The sequence below is a fragment of the Mustela lutreola genome, chromosome 5, assembly GCF_030435805.1.
Source record: "Mustela lutreola isolate mMusLut2 chromosome 5, mMusLut2.pri, whole genome shotgun sequence".
NCBI classification, from domain to species: domain Eukaryota; kingdom Metazoa; phylum Chordata; class Mammalia; order Carnivora; family Mustelidae; genus Mustela; species Mustela lutreola.
In genome coordinates this window covers 84,846,253-84,866,878 of record NC_081294.1, presented here as the reverse complement: position 1 = coordinate 84,866,878, position 20,626 = coordinate 84,846,253, and the positions used below count along the sequence as shown (strand labels likewise).

The following is a 20,626-nucleotide window of genomic DNA, read 5'->3' as shown; positions in this document are numbered from 1 at the left end:
GAGGAATCCATGAGGTTCTATGATTATTTCCAAAAACATCTGTTCAGAGAAATTAATTATTGTGTCAAGTCATATCTATAGTAAATACTGGCAACGGAAATGGATCCCAGGCTGTCTGACTCTAAAAATTACATTAACCCTATTTGAACTTATAAATAACCCTATGGGTTAAGAACAAAAGGTATCTCCATTCCATGGAGGAGTGGCAGAAAACTGTAATGATTAGGGGGGAGCAAATGTTACTATTAGAAGGGTCATAGTTTTCATTGTGGTCCTATCATTAATTAGCTGTGTGAATTTGGGAAATTTATCTAAGTCCTTTAAGAGTCTTTTAGAGTATCCTTGACTGTCCCATTTTAGAAAACCTTTATTCTTTCAGGATCTTTCTGACTTTGCCATCATCATCACTAACACATCTATCATTATTGTTTCCTCACCTTAATTTTTTGCCTTGTTTGAATTTGCCATGTTATTGCCTTGATCCCTTGAATTAAGAGGCAGCTACAATGTATTACTACTGCCACCACTACTATTAGTAAACATTTATTTGCATTCTTAGTATATGCCAAGCGCTGTTGATGCATTATTTCATTTGCTCTTTACAACTACTGCATGAGATAAATACTTGTGTTATCTATAATTTATAGTAAGAAACAAAACTCACAAAGAACTCAGAACACTGCTGATTTCACTTTTTTTTCCCTGCCTACCACCCTGATTACCAGCTGGCTTGGGAAGACCAAAAAGGCATCCATGAAAATGGTGTCCATGAAGATGGCTTAGAATTTTTTGCAGGGAATTTAACACTCCAGGAGTTTGATATTACAAAGGCTTGGAACTATCCACAAGCTGGTTGGTACTCGTGAGAACCCTGTGGTTGCTCAAGAAATTTCTGTTCCCTCTGTTCCATTTTACTTTTCCACAGGGGTACCAAATACCTCCAAGTCCTGTTCAGAGAGAGAACTGGCAAAACAGTGAGATCAAGTGACTCACTTGAGAAGAACAAGCAGAGAGTAGTGTTAAGGACTCAGACTTACTTTATTGCAGTCCAGCCACTTACTTTGCCTTTTAACAACCTTGAGTGACATTGAGTAAAAGATACTATCAGAGACAAACATATTTGGAATAATTATAATATCCGAGTACAGGTTATGATTTTCTCCATTTGTTATTATTTTTTTCTGATGGCAAATTGTAATACATTTTGTTGGAAAACCATAGTAAGTGCAAAAAATAGCTAAGTTATTTTGTATGTTTCAGTTTTGATTTAGACTACGTTTAAATTATTCTCTTCCTGTGCCTGTACACCCTTGCCCCATTTTTAAAGACCCAGAGTCCAGGTAGGAGAGACCAAGAGCATCCCAGAGGGCAGCAGCACAAATTCACTACCCTCCAGCCCCTGCAGCTCATTTCACCCATCTCCCCTCCCCCTTAGTCTGGTGGTTCACCATTGGTCGTTGCCATGACAACCAGCAGCTGCCGGGACAGGCAGCCTCTACCGCAGCAGGGGTGGGGCTTTGGGGGAGGGGCAGGAAAGGAGGAGCCAGAGGAGGTGTCTGCTGCAAGTTCCTGGCTGCTTCTGAGCTCACCCCATCCTCCGAGAGGGAGGAGGCCAAGTGGTGATGCCGCTGCTCCTGCCGCCTCGACTGCTGATGCTCTAGTGAGGCTGGAAGGGTGGTTCCTCTTCGTACCATCGCCAACCAGAGAGTGAGGGAACAAAATCCCAGCAGCAGTGCTGATGTTGCGTTCGGAGGCTGCATCCGACACGGTCACAAGGAAAATGGATTCAGTTTGCATCTTTCCCTCCCTTCAACAGCTTCTCCAGGTCTCAGTATGGTAAGTAGGAGACTGTGGGGCTGTCTTCCTCGTTTGGCTGCCGGTTAAAAGACCTCTGTGTACATTTGTGGCCAGCACTTGAACAATGACTCCCTCCGAGTAGGAGAGGAAGATATAGAGACAGAGATAGGGATGGAGAGAGAGGAAGGTTGCCAGGAAGAGAGAAGTAAGAAAGCATCCGCTGTGTTTAAAAAAAAAAAAAAATGGTGCTCTGATTTTATCTTGAACTGGCTCAGAATGCAGACTGAGCCACTTGGTTCCTTTCCTTCCAAGCTTAGCAGCAGAATCAGGGGGTGGGAAAAGAGCTAACAAGAAATGGGTGTTATTGAAAGGACTCATTTAATTTGCAGCTCTCACATACAGAGTTGGGCCTTCTTAAAAAACCCATTTGGTGCCTCCGAAGCTTCCCGGCCTAATTATGAGGTGATTTTGCTTATTTCCTTCATCGCTAAGAAAAGGTGGCCTCAGAATTTAGCATTCTACTTCATATTCTGATGTACTCTTGTTGAGAAAGCATTTGCTGGATAGAGTTTGATTTTTAAGTAGGTAGATGTGATTGTGAACATGCAAATGTGTAGCCTATGGAAATGCATATCCATATATACACATGTTTCTTAGCATAAGTAGTGCATTTATGAAATACATTTATATGCGTACTGTGCTCTGCAATCATATTTATGGGTTATAAATGCCCTTGCATGCTTGGAGGTAATTGAATATTTTTGAAACTGTGGTTCTGGTTTATATTATTCACTTGCTTCATTTGGATTAATGTGAGATTTTTTCTTGTTATTGTCCATTAGTTTCATTGTGACCAATTAGGACAGATGGTTATCATTTAATCTGTATCTTAGCACTAGATGCGAATTCATAGCCTGCCCCTTTTCTTCATTTTTAATTGGTTTTGTGGGGGGTGACTTGAGAGCCCTGAATTTACAATAATGGGAAAGGGAGGTGGCTTGAGATATTATTTTGTGTCCAGCATCTTGCGAAGTAAATGTTGAAACAAATCAGTTTTCTTGAAATTCTGCTCCATCCCTTTCATGTTTGTGCCTTGTGTCAGGAAGCACACATGAGCTGGAAGGTGAAATGCATTCATTTTATTTGATAGTGGTGCTTGCTATTTGGTCTTCATTCCTTCAGTATCCAGGCACCATTTTACAGTTCTCTCAAATATTGTATTTTGGGTCACTTCTTTAGGTGGTTACGTAGGAAAGTGGGATTGTTTTGAAAATCTAGGTGTTCCCAAATACCCTAGCTATTTCCAAATTAGCCTGCTTATACAATGAAATGAAACAAGAGAGTGAGCAAAGCTTAACAAGAGAATGTATGGCAGGTAGCCCGAAATGGGGGGCTGTGTAGTTTACAAATGCTTACTAGGATCTGTTTGACCTTTTATTATGTCAAGGCTTTAAGGCAGCTCAGGAGACTGAAGATGCAGGATATGAGTAGGGTACAGGACTCCATTACTACTCAGGAGAATGGATTTCATTGAATTAAAGCCAGAAAAATCCTTGCAGGTAAAAGTGTATTGCATTCATCATATGGTCTAGTTTTTTCCATCGATCTCTTCTCAAACAATATCATTGTCAGTGCAAACATTTTTTTTACAATGTTAAGAAACACTTTTTATCTTGATCTTGCATTTTATTTTATTCACTGCCCCTTCTTCATTTAAAATTTTTACATGTATTTGAATGAAGTTTATAGTTTTAATTTCTCAGAGAATAAATGTTCCATTTGGTTTATATATAGGGAGACTTAATGGAAACATGGATTTAATATACTCACAGCATATTATATATTATATAGATTCACAACACTGTAAAGTCATGCTATCATGTGCCTAATTATAACTAAATAAAGTAGAGCAAGGAAAGAAGTACTGGGCTTATATGTCACATAAAATTTTTATAACACACTGCATCCTAAATCTTTTAAATGATAACTTTGACTTTCAAAAATTAAGATTTCAGATGTATCTATAATAAGCTTTAAGAAGTAAAGACGCAGTTGACCCTGTTTCATGCATAAAAGCAGCTATCTTGGGGCTTTGTTTTATTTCCTTTGTGTTGAGTTTTCATTGGGTTGTGGTTTTATAGGTGAAGTTGGTACAGTTTAGTCAGAGGTCAGTGACTGTGTAGGCTATCAGCACAGAACTCTCAGTAGTAGCATGTTTTACCTATGTGGTCAGACCCTGATGGGACTCTTAGACCTAGTTTTTGATCCCACAGCTTGAGACAATTATATGGCCTTTACTGAGAGGCCACACAAAAGTCAAGTGTGTTTAAAGACTACAGGTTGTATTCTCTAACAAAGGGTAAGGAGCCTAGGATTATTTCATTAGAAGAAGAGAAAATTGAGAGTTGACAGTCATTTGCTTCAGAAGAGCTGGGGGTTGTTTGGAACCTAAAATACAGTCAATGAGCTTCAACTTCATTAGGAAGAATGGAGAATAGAAATACAGAATGTGGAACTTACTGATAGCAAAGTTGAGTTGTCAACTGGGCAACCAGATAAAGCAGTGCATTCTTCCTCCATAAAAACCTCTGAAAGTATACTCTAGATATGCATTTATTTGGGATGGCATAGACTAGATTCTTTCTCAAGAACTTCTCTGGGGGCGCCTGGGTGGCTCAGTGGGTTAAGCCGCTGCCTTCGGCTCAGGTCATGATCTCAGGGTCCTGGGATTGAGTCCCGCATCGGGCTCTCAGTTCAGCAGGGAGCTTGCTTCCTTCTCTCTCTCTCTGCCTGCCTCTCAGTGTACTTGTAATTTCTCTCTGTCAAATAAATAAATAAAATCTTTAAAAAAAAAAAAAGAACTTCTCTGGCTTTTTCTAGTATAAATTGTCCATTTTAGAGTGTGCTTTAGCTGTTTAATATCTGGCACTTCTAGATCTCTAACAGTAAGACTCCATTTTGCAATGGGCTTCTAAATTACAAAATATGAATATTTTTAAAGAAATTGGTTGACCATCTACTTGGAAAATATTATATGTTACCTTGTCAGGATGCAGGGAACTGAACACTGGCCTCTTCATAAGAGTCCTTTTTCAGCAACTTTGTGGAACGTGATGTTTAACAGCCATATTAAAATTATTCCATTTTGTATGGCTAATTTTGAAAACTAAAATGGAGTTGAGTGGGGTCTAGATACAAAATAATTCAAGAGCCTTGAAGGTGATGTCAGATAGAACAAAGTATATAAAAGATACTTGCAGGTTATTACTTAAATGTATTATTTAGCAACATTCAAATTTGATTATTTCTTGATTTCTCAAACACTGTCTTGGAAATGCCATTCTTATTGGGATATTAAATATTTTGACTGGCATTTAAATTTTAGTAAAACTTGTTTTAATTAGAGTAAAACATACGTTATCTAATTCCTCACTTTGTGATAGGATGTTCCTTATTTCTTCAAGTGACCTCAGAACATTTTTTTTTTATTTGACACAGAGAGAGAGAGAGAGAGAGAGAGAGAGAGAGATAGATCACAAGTAGACAGAGCAGCAGGCAGAGAGAGAAGGAGAAGCAGGCTCCCTGCCAAGCAGAGAGCCTGATGTGGGGCTCAATCCTAGGACCCTGGGATCATGACCCTAGCCCAAGGCAGAGGCTTAACCCACTGAGCCACTCAGGTGCCCCCCTCAGAACATATTTTAATTTAGATACATGCTTCTGCTCTCCATCAGGATGACTTAGAAAATATCTGAAAAGACAAAACCATTTTCTGTATTTCTCACAGGTTCATAAAAGGATTAATTCTTTATTTTCCATGATTGTAAAAAGAAAACCAAATATATCATGGAAGTTTCAGCATAATTCAACAGTCTGTTTTTGTCTGAAATAAATAAACCAGATTTATACTTGAGTGTTACTATGAGAGGTCAGTATAATTCCTCCTTTTTGTATATCCCAGATATTACTCTATTGATTAAAAAATCTTTTTACACAAGAGCAATCATATAATTAGACTATTTGTAGAGCTCTTATATGACTAGAACAATTTGCATATACTAGGAACATAGAATTTCCTTGGGGTATATAAGACATACAGACGTGAAAACAATATAGTTGTAGTAAGTACCACCATTACACCTTATATTGTTAATATAATCTTTTATAGTTCTCAAAGTCATTTTACATTCTTTATTTTTCATCTACTATTCCCCCAGATTCTATTGTGCCAGGAAAACGGTGTCATCATAACTATTTTAAATAAGTAGAAACAGGCTCAGAGAAGTTAGACTGGTCCAAGTTTGGGTTTGGTAAATGGTCTAATTGGACCTGGATTCCAAATCCCATGAGCCCAAATCTGCCATGTTAGAACATTTAAAATATTATCTTGCTAATTAGAATTTAAAAATATCAAATATAACAAATCTGCATTAAATGTGACTCATTTTATTTGAATTTTTTTAATATGTCAGGTGTCATGATTTGTTCTTTGATCATATTGAATTGCTAAATAGACTAAATGTATGTTTAGGGTATCAGCCTCCGCTGATCAGAACTTTATTGGATTGATGTGTCCTTATTTTATGGCTAAGTATTGTCTTTATTTTTAGTAACATCCAGGTTAGGAGGTAACATAATTTTTTTCTATGCTTAGGACCAAATTAAGATTCCTGTAGATCCTGGACTTTTGAAAAAAACTCAGCCATACCTCTTACCTATATGTCCCAAGCATCTTTTCACCTATATGTTCTTAAAATTAAAAATGATATTAAATCATTGAATAGTATACATCAGGGGGTGCCTGTATGGCTCAGTCAGTTGAGCAAACACCTCTTGGTTTCCGCTCAGGTCATGATCTCAGGGTGGTGAAATTGAGTCCCTTGTCATGTTCTGTGCTTACTGGGGAGTCTGCTTCTCTCTCTCTCCTTTTGCCCCCACCCCTGCTTGCGTGGCTCCTACTCACTCTCAAAAAAAAAAAATAAATCTATAAAAATAAAAAGTGTACATCAGTTCAATAACTTTCTAATATTTTTCCTATGCAAATACTTTTACACTTCTCTAAAATTTCAAAAAATAGTCTTTTTTTTTTTTTTGGTGTTTTCCCTTTTTTGCTAATGCACTAGGCATATTCTTTGTGTCTGACTGTTTGGCAGTTCAGCCCTGGCCAAAGAGCAAATTATGCCATCTGAACTATCATTCCACATTTGGGAAATGTCCTTTAAAATTAATTAGCTTGCAGGAAAGTGAGATCTGTCACACTAAAGACATTTTGCTTTAAATCAATATATACCAGTACAGTGAAATTTTATCTTTTAAAGGTTTTTTTCTACATTTAAAAAATACGTCATTGTGAGAAACCAACAAAAAGGGTATACAGAAATATATAAAAGAAAAGAAAAAAATTAAAAAGGAAATCACCCATGAGCCTACCATCAAGAAATAATTACTATTAGCATTTTGGAAAATTTCCTTCTAGATTTTTTTTTTACATGTGAATATAAACACACTCAGACATACAATTTTAATAATGGGAGCATACTCTAAGCATTGTTTTGTAGTTCTTTCACTTTATATAAGTGACTGTCTTTCCATGTCGATGAAATAGGTCTCTACTAAATTTTTAATCTCTATGTGCATTTTTTCCGGATGATTCAAGATTTTTTTCCCCATTAGGGGTCTTTATACTTTGTATTAAATAGTTGTCATGATACAGGTAGATCCTGCTTGATTTACAGCAGCTGTGAGTCAAGCATTATTTTCAGGAAATCTGAGCTCTGTTACCCTGACCTGGCACTGCATCTTACAATAGGTATTAAATTAACCTTGGTTATCTCTTCTCTGCTCATAATGAGTGAGTTTTAAGCCCAAGTTAATGAAATCTTTATCTAACTCACTAGAAATGTCATCAGATGCTAGCACAAGCTCACAAACAAGCAAAACAAAGCAAAGATAAATTTCTTTAAGATTTTTGTCCTTCTTCCTCAGTATGGTAGTGATGACCTACAGTCTTAACCTCTGTGTCCAAGTCAAATGCTCTAAGAAAACATATTTGTTTATCTCATTTATTTTTATTTTATTTCTTTTTTTAGAGAGAGAATGAGCGAGAGTGAAGGGGCAAAGGGAAAAGGAGAGAATCCCAAGCAGATTTCACACTGAGTGAGCAGCCCAAGTTGGGGCTCTGTCCCACAAACTTTTCCCAGCTCACACACCTTAGTAATCTCTCTCAAAAAAAAATAATAAAATGAAAGGCCAGTCATCTGACTCTTCCCCTTTTAAAATATGAATGGTTGGAATCTCCTTATACTTTAAGTTTGGGCTTTAAATACAACTCTTGGGAAAGATTTCCTTAAGTATATCTCCACTATTATCCTCTGCACCCTGTGGGTTTCCTTCATAGCATTTATCAAAGTTGTAATTGTAGAGCTATTTATTTGCTTACTTGATTTTCCTCACCCTTCAGTAGATTGTAAACTCTATGAGGGCAGAAAATGAAACCATTAATGACAAATCTAATGACACAATGTATGTGCTTGATAAATATTGACTGACCAACTAGATGGATGGATGGTCCCCCAAAGGACCTCTGCCTAAGACTGTGGGATAGCTTTTCACTGGTAGTTTTTTGAACTGTGATTATTCATCCTTTTATTTTGGCTGTAAAAACAAAGTGGATTGTATTTATACCTATGACATTCTCAGGATTCTAAGGTTTTTTTCTTTTTTCCCCCTAAGATTTTAATAAAGGGAATTCAAATTCTTAAAGGCAGTAAATCACACTTTAAAAATCCATAATTAAAACTTGTTCAGGGGCGCCTGGGTGGCTCAGTGGGTTAAACCGCTGCCTTCCACTCAGGTCATGATCTCAGGTTCCTGGGATCGAGTCCCGCATCGGGCTCTCTGCTCAGCAGGGAGCCTGCTTCCTTCTCTCTCTCTCTGCCTGCCTCTCAGTGTACTTGTAATTTCTCTCTGTCAAATAAATAAATAAAATCTTAAAAAAAAAACAAAACAACTTGTTCACTATGTGCTATGACATAAATAAGAAAAGCGGGGAACATTTCTGTGGCTCCTTTTATTCCATTCCAAAACTAAATTGCAAGTCAGAAATAATGACACTACCAGTAAGGAAATACCTTTGGATTCACTGAATTTATTAAAATAAATTAGTAATTTAATTGTTACTAGCATCAAATTAAATGATCCACACTCACAGTTATTTTGCTTTCTGGAAATCCACTCCAGTAAATTCACTAATCATAAATAAATTATTCCTTCAAATCTGTATCCAGAAATTAAGACTAAACAGAAATGGTAGTAATAATTTAACTCAAAAGATAAATTAGGGCGGCATCTTGCTTTCATGGAAGTTCTGAAACTTAGTGAGGTAGAAGTCTTTGTTCCCTTTCTTTGTTTGAATCTAAATCAAGATGATTTACTGCAGTGCTTGAAATTCTGGAATCTAACTGCAGCAAAAATATACATAGAAAACCAAGTCTGACTAAGTTTAGTTGACACTGTTTGGTCAGAATACAATTCGCCTGTTATTTTCAAGAACGAAATTTGCTGAGATCACTGGGACTCTAAAAAAGCCTTGTGAACATGTGCTCAAGAAAAAAGGGTGATATTTTCCTCATGGCTTCTGTTCCAAACTGGAAATATTCCCCTGGAAAATGCTACCAGTATAACGACCATAAAAATGAAAACCAAGCAAATGTTTCTTACCCACATTCCTTATCTGGTCCTTTCTTTTACAGCATTTAATGGAGAAAGGTACCTTCCAAAAATAAGCTGAGTTCATGGTTCATGCTCTGTGATCATTATGTCCCATAAACTATTAACATATTAAATTATAATATTTATATTATTAAACTATAAATATATTATGTCCCATAAAGTATTCTTAGGTCAGATATATCTACTTTAAATGTATTTTTCAGCGCAAAAGCCTTTTTTTTTTTTTTTTTAATGCAAGGATGCTCATGAAAACAACTAGTCAGAATACTTTAAATAAGTACCATTCTTGGGGCGCCTGGGTGGCTCAGTGGGTTAAAGCCTCTGCCTTCGGCTCAGGTCATGATCCCAGGATCCTGGGATCCAGCCCCACATCAGGCTCTCTGCTCAGCAGGGAGTCTGCTTCCTCCTCTCTCTCTGCCTGACTCTCTGCCTACTTGTGATCTTTGTCTGTCACATAAATAAATAAATAAATAAATAAATAAATAAGTACCATTCTGTAAAATCCACGTTAAGGTGCCATTCTAATGACAAGCCATTAGAAGAATAGCAAGACAATTGATAATTTTTTTATACAACAGTACCCAGCCTGTAGGTGGTACAAAAAATCAACACTCTGAATTCTCATGAGAATTCTCAAAATTCTGCTAATTGGCACTGATAAGATGGAGAGAAGGATCTAGGTATTTTGAAGATATTATAGACCCCAAAATTGCTCTGTTATGAATTTCCTAGCTAATATAGTTTAAGAAGATGTCTCTGGAATTACTGGGGTTTCTGCATTATCTGCTCTGCTCTGGTTACCTAGACCCAGAGGAAAGAATTACTCGCACTCCACTGGTTTAGTGTCTGTCTCCTACATCTGTTAAGGAGGAATATAAGTGGCAACTAGTTAACCATAAAATGAATTTTATATTTTAGAAAATACATGATTTTGATTTCTTAAGGAAAATATTTGTGTTATGATTTACTTTTATTTTTAAAACACTTCATTGAACAAAAGCATCTACAAAGTGTAGAATTTATCATGTTTTGAGCCAGATGCCTAAAGCACCAGCAATCATTAAAAATAAACCCTTCATTTTAAAAAATGAAGGAACAAGGAAGCCCTTACCCTCGTCAGTTTTACACAGAGAGAACATTTTTAGCCACCTTGCTCTCTTCTTAGGTACATTGTGCACGTTTGGGGACCCACAGGGTGCAGTGCTGACCTCTGAAACAAGAGAAAGGAAAATAGCTTAATATCAGGGAAATTGATTCTTCCACCATTGTGTGACTATGAGGTTTTTATCCCTATAAATTTAAAGGAACCCAGTCTCTGCATGCATGCTTAAACATGTCTGATTCATACCGATGCTTTTGTTTAGACAAGTTTGACTGCACATACTATCTAATCTCTTTTTTAACTGTAATATGTGATTTTACACTTTTGTTCTTTCACTTTATTTACAGTTTTTGAAATCAGACCTAAATGGCTCTGCCAAGGCGCCTAGAAGGTAATAAAGAGACAGGATTCGTATTGCTAGTCAGTCACTGGTCATTTGCTTACTGAACTTTAACATTTGTATAGTTAGAAAACATTAACTGTCTAAATTTATATTATAATCCTCTTGCTTTGAAACATTGATCTTTGACTGTATAGTTAACTGAAATCTAAACAGAATTGATCTGTTCTTAGTTCATATGGTGCCATCACTTACCACATTCTTGATGTCCTTAAATGATGTTTGACTAACAAAAGAATTTTTATGACAGAGGGGAATAGATGAAATAATGGAAAAGCATTTTGCTCAGGAGATTATCATTTTGCAAAGAAGCCCTCTCTCTTGAGTTAATCTGAAAACATTTTCAGACTTGATGCTGACTCGTCTCTATTCTTTAGAATTGGGGATATCCATCATTTTTAAAATTTTCTTTATAATTCAAGTAAAACAGTTTATTCTAACAATGAGTGAGATAACCCTGGCCTCTTAATAATAAGAATATCTGATGAGCTCTGAGTATAACAAGTATGAAAAGGAGAAAACAGAACAACTTACTTTTTAAAAGTCATCCAGCAAAAGAGAAAAAGAGCTGTATTGAGTTCCTGTAGGTACCCACCATCCTGCCATCCCCCTTTTCACAGTCATCAGTGCTATGGCCTGTGGGTGTATCTGTTAGATCCATTAGAATGTTTCCATCCATGTCCATTTTTGCAATCCTCACAACAGGCATTGTTCTTCCCACTTTGCAAGAGGAAAATGAAGCTTGGATAGTTTAAATTTCTTAGTCATTCAGTTAGTGAGTTTAAAGTTGAGATTGAAGTAAGATCCATACATCTTACAACACAGTAGTTCAAAGCTGGAGCCTGTGGACTGGCCCCAGCATGGAAGTGTTTGTGCATAAAGTGCTTGTAAACAACAATCTACGGTTCCAGCACAGTATTTTAGTATTTTTAAAAACACACTTTTATCCCTAGACTATATAATTTTAACATTTAAAAAAAGGAACACCTGAGTATCTGCCTCCTCTTAGAAAATGAGAAAATCTGAGGGCGCATGGGTGGCTCAGTCAGCTAAGTGGATGACTTTTGTTTTTGGCTTAGGTCATGATCTCGGTGTCCTAGGATTGAGCCCCCGTATGGGGCTCCATGCTTGGTGGGGAGTCTGCTTGAGGATTTCTCTCCCTCTTCCTCTGACTCTCTCTCTCAAATAAATAAATCTTTAAAAAAAAAAATCTGGCATCACAAGGCCCATATCTCGTCATGACAAACACATCTGGACTTGGGCAATGGGTATTCTTCTGGGTGGGTCTTCTGCTCTACAGCGTGTGCTTCATTGATGCCCAAGCCTCTTTCCCTCTCATTTGATTCACTGTGACTCTTTGGCACTTGAGTCAGTTGGGTTCTTAATTCCTGGCCAGCCCATTTTCATTTCACTACACCATGTTCTTTCCCAATAAAACATGTATTTTGTTCTTCAGGGAAACATCCAGATTTCATTAGTATAGAAGCTGAAAATGAACGTAAAAAATGACCCAGCAGATAAGCATTTGATAAAAATGAACTCTGTGAACTTTAATGCTATTGATCTGGTTTTGGGGCAGTCACAATGACAAATGATAATTTGCAACTTTAAGTGTTTCCTTTTATGCCCCATCAATTATTCATCTTTTTTATAATTAGTAAGTTAAGGCATTTTTTTCATGATAAGTGTTTAAAACTTTATTTTACACGTTACAAAGAACTTTTGATACTTCAAACTCTCTCAAACATCTAAGTAGAGAAGATGTTATATATTATGTTACATTCTTTGATATTACATTATTTATGATCATCCATAGAGTAAAGTGTCTATCTGTGCTTAGTATCACCTAATGACTAGTGGAAGAGTATGGAACTCAAATCCAGATTTCTTTACTTCAGAAATTTTTTTTTCTGTTAAGATCTGTCCCCCCTAAACAACCAAATGATACACCAGTCACATGAATCAGGGCCAAAGAATTTGGGCATGATCCAACCTGGCTTTTAAGCCCTAACTCAGGTGCTAAGGTAACTTAAGGTTTTTTGGGTCTTCCTCCCATGTTCTTCTTTTCACATATAATCTAAGTGTATGTGTCTTCTGTATCTGGAAACAAATAAATCAAGAGTTTTGGGCAGATGTATGAAAAAATAGTTCCCATGTGTGCTTCATCATCATCATCATCATCATCATCATGACTAACACCATAAGAGCCTAACTGAAGTTCCTCAAGAGTGAGAGCACTCATAGACTCCGATAATTAGCCCTTGTCCCTGTCCGAAAGGAACTTAATGTTTTCACAAGGAAAAAGGGTCAAATTTAATAGAATGTTCACACATACTAACACAGAGAATGTATAACTATCCCCACCGTTGCCAGCAGAAGTCTTCTCTGTTTTTGTGACGTGACCACTATAGCGTCTAGCTAATAAGCCTGAACTATGGATGCACATGCTGATGAGGATGGTTTTGAATCAGTATTTAATCCTAACTTTCTCCTCCTAAGGTATATCATTCATTTGATGAGCCAAATGTAATAATGCTCCCATTAACAAATAAAGATTGCTGAGGCGTATTGATCTACTTTTTACACTGAATTTTGGTTTAAAAATGTCTAAAAAAGATTACTTCCCAAAACATTTGACATTAATGTCAGTGGTTACTGTGTTGGTTTTTATTTTACTACTTTGCCTAGATGCCAAGCATTGCACTAAAGTCATTGCATACCCTGCACCAACATGCTTTGAAGAAAGTAATAGTATTCCTGTTTTATACAAAATGAAACTAAGGTTTATTGAGGTAAAGCAGTGTAAAACTTTATCAAGATTATCTAACTAGTGACTGATGGAAGCTGACTCTGATCTCAATTATGTCTGACTCCCATCCCAAATCGCTCTTAACTGATATGCTAATTAGTTCCATTTTGTAATGAAAATTTGATTTTGCTCCTGAGAATTAAAGTAAGGTAAGAGAAAGGCAATATATTCTGAATGTTATTGTTTTTATTAAATATTAATCAAAACACAGTTCTTGCTAAGTAAAGGATAGCAACACTCTGAAAAAATGTATATTCAAGAACAAAGTCCATATAACCAGTTCACTTAGTGAAGAAAGAAAACAAGGGAGGGTCTACGGCCATACCACCCTGAACGCGCCCGATCTCGTCTGATCTCGGAAGCTAAGCAGGGTCGGGCCTGGTTAGTACTTGGATGGGAGAAAACAAGGGAGGGATGGAATGAATCCCAGTCCTATTATTAACCATGTAGAGATTTTGTGTTTAAGTAACTATTTGATTTTACATGAAGTAACATGCATGAGTTGTGTGTATTTGTACAATATAATCTGGGATTCTCTTTTTTAAAAAAAGCAAAATTTTAAATAGGCATTAAATGTATTTTAATAAAAGAAAATTACCTAGTTTTCCTTCCTACTTTTTTCAAGTGATAAAGGAACAAGAAAACATTTTGTGCTGTGTTTTCCACAGTTCTGTAAACTATGAACATTTTCTTTTTCTCTAAAGAGATTCAGAGAGCAGTTTTACAGGAATTTATCTCTGGAAAAATAAATCCCCAAGTGCAAAATAGATTGAGCGGCACAAATCCCAGAACTTAATGCTACAAACAATACAGTTTCTGTGCCTTTATAGTTCATGGTGCTAAAATTCATGCAACTTAAGACTTTTTTGTTTCAATTTTTGTTTATAGTGAATAGCAGGAATTTTGACAAGAATTGGTTTGGGTGACAAAACACAAACCTTGATTTATCTGTCTCTGTATAGATCCAATATATATGATAAAGTAACTGTGACCTATCCCAACTGTGGAATACAATGAGGCCTTTCAAACAGTATGCCGTAGAAAAAGGTTTAGTAACAGAGGATTATATGTAAGATAACGTCTTTTTAAGTTAAAACCTCAAAAATCAAAACATGGAATTTGATCCCAATCTTATGAAAAGAGAAAAAATATGCAAACACACATATATGCTTTTTAAAAGATTAAAATAGTGTAAATCAAATATTAATAAGAATTCTGCTTGGTGACTTTATGAAAAATGTCTTCACTGGGTTTTTTATGTTTTCCAAATGTACTAAAGTGTGTTTTAGTTATTTAATTAGCAAAATGTGAATATTTTTTAATGACAGATTTTGTCATCAAAATCAGTAAATTATCCATAAACCCATATTCAACTATCTGAAGTGACTCTTCAGGGCTTCTGGAAGGTGGAAGGTTTGCTCTCTGCATCAGAGATTCTGCACACTGCCACAGTGTTCTGGTGAGCTGCAGAGAGAAGGGAATGGCTAAGAGAACAGGATACAGGCTCTCTACACAAAATACCCATTGGGTGTCCTCCTCCTAAAGTTTTGAGAACAAGATCCTGTCGCAAAATAGTCTGAGAACCCAATGATATAATTGAAAAAGTTGATATTCTATGTGCCAAATATTTAACTTCTTTAAAAGCTAAATTTTTCCGTTTGCACTTGGATATTCATCATATTGTCATAGTCCTCAGTGTTTTAGTTCACAGTAGTTTAAATAGACTCAGTGTTAATAGGATAGAACTCGAAGCTTAACTCCACATGATTCAGTCATGATTCATTTTAAAGAAAATTTTTTTAAGATTTTATTTATTTATTTGAAAGAGATCACAAGAAGGCAGAGAGGCAGGCAGAGGGAGAGGAAGGGAAGCAGGTTCGCTGTTGAGCAGAGAGCTCAATGCAGGACTTGAGCCCAGGACCCTGGGATCATGACCTGAGCCGAAGGCAGAGCCTTTAACCCACTGAGCCACCCAGGTGCCCCCATGATTCATTTTTATTGGAAATTTTAAACAAGGATTATTACAGCATTCTTTTTTTTTTTTTTTTAAAGATTTATTTATTTATTTTAGGGAAAGAGAGAGTGAGTGAGAGTGTGAGCTGGGTGACAGGCAGAGGGAGAAAGAGAATCCTCAAACAGACTACCCCTTGAGTGTGAAGCCCAATGCTGGGCTCCATCCCAGGACCCTGACATCATGACCTGAGATGAAATCAAGAGTGGTGGGGGCGCCTGGGTGGCTCAGTGGGTTAAGCTGCTGCCTTCGGCTCAGGTCATGATCTCAGGGTCCTGGGATCGAGTACCGCATCGGGCTCTCTGCTCAGTGGGGAGCCTGCTTCCTCCTCTCTCTCTCTGCCTGCCTCTCTGCCTACTTGTGATCTCCCTCTGTCAAATAAATAAATAAAATCTTTAAAAAAAAAATAGAAATCAAGAGTGGGATGCTCAACCAACTGAGCCACCTAGATACTGCTACATTGTGTATTTTATTTTATTAATTAATAGATTTAATTTTATTTATTTGAGAGACAGAATGAGAGCGAGAGAGAACATGAGAAGGGGGAGAAACAGATTCCCCACTGAGCAGGGAGCCCGATGTGGAACTCTGTCCTGGGTCTCCAGGATCATGACCTGAGCCAAAGGTAGTCGCTTAACCAACTGAGCCACCCAGGCACCCTTAGATTGTGTATTTTAATATTATGCAACCAAACCTATCTCAGGGATGAATCTTAAGGTAACTCATATATCTTGTTTCTTATGTGATTAACTAAATGAAGGTTACCTGTTTTTCTTCATGACATCCCTTGGTAAACCTGTTCAATTAAAAACTGGGAATATATTTGAATATTTTGAATTAAAATGGAACCTTAATATTTTCTTCAAACTGAATGCAAGTTAGTGTTCTTTAGATTTGTGGTCTGGCTTTTAATACAAAGAAATATTTAAGTTTAAAAATAATTTTGAGGGGCGCCTGGGTGGCTAAGTCTGTTAACATTTTGCCTTTGGCTTAGGTCATGGTTCTGTGGTCCTGGGATGGAGCCAGGGAAAGAGAGAGGGATGGCTACCTGCTCAGCGGGTAGCCTCCTTCTCTCTCTGCTTCTGCTCACCCTGCTTTCTCTCTCTCTCCTCTCTCTTTCTCTCCCTCTCTGTCAAATAAAAAAAAAAATAAAAATAATTTTGACACCTACAATGTAGTCTTTCAGGTGTATGTGTGGAGGAGTAGAGAGTGGGAAATCTACAAAGATGAGTAAGACTCATTCTTAAAAGTACAGTAAAGCAGTAAGCACTTAGACACTAAAATCATGCCAAGAGACACAGCGACTTTATCAGAACATAAGAATGTTTGCAAATTGGGTATCAAACTTGTGAACATCTAACCAAGAAAACTTGGTTAAGAACATCAATCAAGGAGTACAAATGAAGAAATACAGTAAATTCACAAAGATTGGGTTTATGAACCTGGAAGTTTGAGAGGGGCATTGTACTCTGCCTTTTCCTTGAAGTTAAAAAAGAATGTTACAGCCACAGGGAGAATCAGGCCACTACTGGCCTTTATCAGAGAATAATGCAGAATATGGATTTTCAAAATGAGGCAAAACAAAACCACATAAACCAAGCACTTTGCAGCACATATTTTCTTACTGGACTCTGAGTTCCAGAATACCCGAAGCTTTTTCACTTGGGATGTATTAGGAAAGAGACTATCAGACAAGTATGGAATGACCATTAAATCCTGAGGAGAAAATTATAAATGGCTTTCTAAAGTTTTTTTTTTCTTCTGTTTGAACCCTTAGTGGCAGTCAATCTAATGAGGCCATATGCACAGTAAGTAATGGAAAACATGTTAGATGCATTGATTCCAGTTATGGTCAAGGGACTCTTTTCATTATTATTTTTTTCTGTATTTAATGCATAAAAAGCATCCCAGAAAATGAGAAAAAATATAAATCCAGAGGGGAAAGGTCATTGAGTATTTGATGAGAGTATTGATTCTGATTCGCCTGCCTTCACTTTGGTGTTTTCCCTTTTTTGAGCTATGATTATTACTTGGACCTCTGTATTAATTCTGTAAATTCTTTCCCTCTCTGGGAGTAGTCAGATGCCACCGAGGCAGAAACCTATAAAACCCTGGCAAATCTCTTAAACTCCTATTTCCCTTTAAGCAAAAGGAAAGTCTTGGGCTAGATTATATGACTATTCTAACCAGAAACCCAGAAACCAGAAATTATGAGTCTGTGACTGCTCATCCTGTTTTCTTTGTCAGTCCTGTGTCATAATAAATGCTTCCCAAGGTAATATAGCAATACTGGCTTTTGATCATTTTCCTCTTTCACTGTGTACAAGTATGTATGTTTGTGTGTGTGTGTGTGTGTGTGTGTGTGTGTGTGAGAGAGAGAGAGAGAGAGAGAGACGTTGACATTTAATTCAGCAAACAACTCATTAAATCCAAGCCACGTAGCTTAAAAAATAATTTGGTATGCTGCCGGACTGATTAGTCCAGTGCATAAAGGTGCTGTGTTTACTTTTTCTTGATTTGAGCCCAGATACTGCATCCAGTAATTGCCAGTGTTCAAGCACAAGGTGAATGATTGATTGACAGAGATGTTATTGAGAGGATTTCTAGCTTATTTAAAGGGTTATATTGGATTATATTTAAGGTCTCTTTCCACTCAACATTATGAATGTGTGGTAAATAGACCCCTCAGGCAGGAGCATTCTCTGGCACATAAAATATTTGCTGTGGCATATTCAGAAAGTCACTTCCTAGATTTTTCTTTTTAGGGGCCATGTTGGAAGCCAGCTTTCATTTGTGTGATTTTATTTTATTTTATTAATTAATTAATTTAATTTATTTAGTGGGCAGCAAAGCAAGGTTTACTGAGTGAAGGCAAAGTGATAATACAAAGCTCCTGAGGAGGGAGGGGACCCAAGAGGGTTCCCCAACTTTTGTGTGATATTTTGATCAAGATATAAATATAACCATACTTGAAAGAAAAAAATCAATGAAAGGATACAGGATTATATTTTTTATTCTCTTCCATTTTTCAGGACATGTTTTGCTGTTGTAAAAAAAAAAAAATAATAAAGAATCCTTTGACTTGACAAGGATTCTTTTCCCACAGTTTTGTATGGGAATATTAGGTATTTTTTTAGGATGAACCATTGTGCCGTTGTGAAAGCACAAACCTGAGATTCAGAAATCCTGAGTCTAATCTCTGTTTAGCTAACACTCTGGGTGATATGAATAGGTATCCTGTCCATTAGTAATTTTTGTTTTTCCAGTTGTAAAAAGAGAGAGAAAAGATATCACTTCCTTTTTTTCCCCTGTTGCTCCCCTTCAAAGGAGAAAAAAAAAGTACAGAATAGGTTTTTCTTAATTCCTTTGCCATCCAGTGTATAAGTGTATGTGCACTCTGAAGGAATCTTCTTCTGAATTTGGAAGTTCTTCTGTTTGCTTTGTTATTTATCTCTAGTAGTAATTCTAATTATTTATGGACCTGACTTACTTCCCCCGTTAACCTACAGTCTCCTTGAGGGATGGTAGGGGTAGAGAGAAAGAAAAGAAGGGGGAAACTAAGGATTAAATCAGAATTTGGGGAGGGGTGAGAGAATTGCAGATGACACAAAAACACATCTTAATTAAACTTTAAGTTTGTAATTTCTGACTACAAAATGTAAAATTGCCTTCACTGGTTGGAATATAGTGAAGGTCTGGTGAAAGAACATTGCAGAGGGCATGTGTTATCAACGTTTTAAACATTACAGATTAAACAGTTTTTTTAATGACTTGGAAAGATATCTAGAGTACCTTTGGTAAAAATGTAGACCTAACAGCACTGTGTCTGTCAAAAATGTGTTCATATATGCATGGAGAGAAAAGTCCTGCAGGAAATATGATATAAAAAGTGTTAAGTGGTAGAAATAGAGGTGAGTGGGGTTGGGTGGCTCAGTGGGTTGAGCCTCTGCTTTCGGCTCGGGTCATGATCTCAAGGTCCTGGGATCATGCCCTGCATGGGGCTCTCTGCTTGGCGGGGAGCTTGCTTCCCCTCTTTCTCTCTGCCTGTTGCGCTGCCTACCTGTGATCTTTCTCTGTCAAATAAATAAATAAAATTAAAAAAAAAACTTAAAAAAGAAATAGAGGTGAATTTAATTTTTAATTTTAATTTTCTGTTGTCTTTTTAGTTTTTCCCAATGAACATTTATTACTTGATTAATAAGAAAGGAAGCAAACCAAAAAAACTTTTTGATGTTGCCTTTACCTCAACATTTTTGGAAGGTTCCTGATGGATATTAGGTAGGTGAAAGGCAAAGCTCATATTCTGGCAAATGATTTCATTGTTACTTTTTTAAAAATGTGAATTAAAATAATTATCAACTGGGGCACCTGGTGGCTCAGTTGGTTAAGCATCCGACTCTTGGTTTCTGCTGAAGTCATTATCTCAGGATCGTGAGATTGAGCTCTAAGTAGGGCTGTGGTGTGCTTAACTCTGAGTCTGCTTGAGATTCTCTGCCTCTCCCTTTATCTCTGCCAGTCCCCACCACCCCTGCTCTTATGTGTGTGTGTGTGTGCATATGGGCACACGCATTCTAAGATAAATAAATAAATTCTTAAAAAAAGTAACTGTAACAAATGCAGAGAATGAAAACCCTAGGAATTAGGCAAGCCAGGTGAAGACCAGCAGCAGTGTTCTGTCAATAATAAAGTGTAGTGATACTGAAGCCCCAAGATCATGTTAAGCAAAGCAAAGTAATTATATCATCACCAACAATTTTAAAAATAGAGCTTTCTTAATGT

At 36.8% G+C, this 20,626-nt stretch overlaps 1 protein-coding gene across 6 annotated transcripts in view; it reads left to right on the top strand.

The window, feature by feature from the left end:
* Window positions 1-1,527: 1,527 nt before the first annotated feature.
* The window catches only part of JAKMIP2 (janus kinase and microtubule interacting protein 2), a 175,537-nt gene continuing 156,438 nt past the window's right edge, over window positions 1,528-20,626 (top strand). For all 6 annotated transcript variants that reach the window (XM_059174984.1, XM_059174983.1, XM_059174982.1 and 3 more), the window contains exon 1: window positions 1,528-1,836. The gene's annotated coding sequence lies outside the window, so the exon portion shown is untranslated. The remainder of the gene's footprint in view (window positions 1,837-20,626) is intronic.